Raw genomic sequence first — 1,397 nt, forward strand, 5'->3', positions numbered from 1 at the left:
GGAAATGAGTACCCTAGTGATGTTCGATACACACATGTACTCAATGTTTTAGATTTAATGAAAATGTTCACAATACTCACATACAATTAATCAGAGCTTTTGTTTGTTTCTATAATTATTTATTGTGACATTGAAAAATACACAAATAATATAAATGATTGAGAAAGGGTGTAAAAGATCGGCTCAAAACTGAAAGAGATTTAGTAGTTTGAAGCATAATAATTATTATTCACTGTATATCTTTTCTGAAATTGGATGAGAGAATAGTGATACTAGGTCTATAAGGTAATCAATATCCATATGTGGCGAATCATCTGATATTTGCCACCTGTGATTAACAACATGCTCTCAACTCGCATTAGTTTATTAATAGTATCAGTTCATTTAATATTTTTTCAGTTCAATTTTGGCATCTCTACATTAAAACATTAAATCATTGAGTTTTATTTAATCTATTTTATCATAGGAAATCCATAAACCAAATTTCCTATACATAGATCAGTGAATTGATACTTCAGTGATATGTATGAATAAATATCCATTATCATTATTTCAACATAGTTGAGCTTTCTTCATGTCAATTTTGACCAGACATGAGTTTGGATTCATGTTTCCTCTATTATTTTTTTTTCCAATCCTCGAATATTGAAAACTTCCAGAGTTATTGTTTAGTTCAGTTCAAACATGTTCCCAAAAAGCTTTGAATTTAACCTGTATTTCAACAGTGACATCCAACCCCCAAAAACTAGAAGATATATAAAAAAAGTTGTAGATATTGTAGGAAATCATGTAAGCTTCAATTTGTTATATATGACAGTCAAGTCCTTAGGATACGTAGTTTTTGAGTTTTATGCGAGAAACCAAAAAATGGTAACTTTGAACCACCCCTACCACCTTAGCACAGTGGGTAGGGGTGGAGACTCTTGATATGTTTACCTCCTCACTACCCGGAACAGAACTGCGAGGACCAAAGTTTTTTCTTAACTTTACCCTCTATAACCTTTCCTAGACTGGACTAATTATTCAACTAAACCACAGCTTTCTCTGTGAAAAATGCTCTTCGTACAATCTCGCTCAATTGGATATTTCGAGTGCATTCAATACAGATAATAACTGTAGTAGCCTGTACAACTACGGAGAATATAATAACAATAGTTGTATGCCCAAAGAACGTCTTGTAATAATAGATTAGTCAACTTGAAAATTCTTAGCAAGATTGTTGTAAAACTTATCAAGAATTTTCTCAGTGAAACCAGGAAAATTCCATGTATAATAGTAATGAAGAAACAACTACAACTGTAAAACAATTGCAACTGTGAATCAACTGCATTCCATCTCAAATTAAATAACATCACGTAAATAAGAAACAATACTTTTCAGAAAACACTGATCAATGA

Source organism: Nilaparvata lugens, chromosome 5 (genome assembly GCF_014356525.2).
Source record: "Nilaparvata lugens isolate BPH chromosome 5, ASM1435652v1, whole genome shotgun sequence".
NCBI classification, from domain to species: Eukaryota; Metazoa; Arthropoda; class Insecta; order Hemiptera; family Delphacidae; genus Nilaparvata; species Nilaparvata lugens.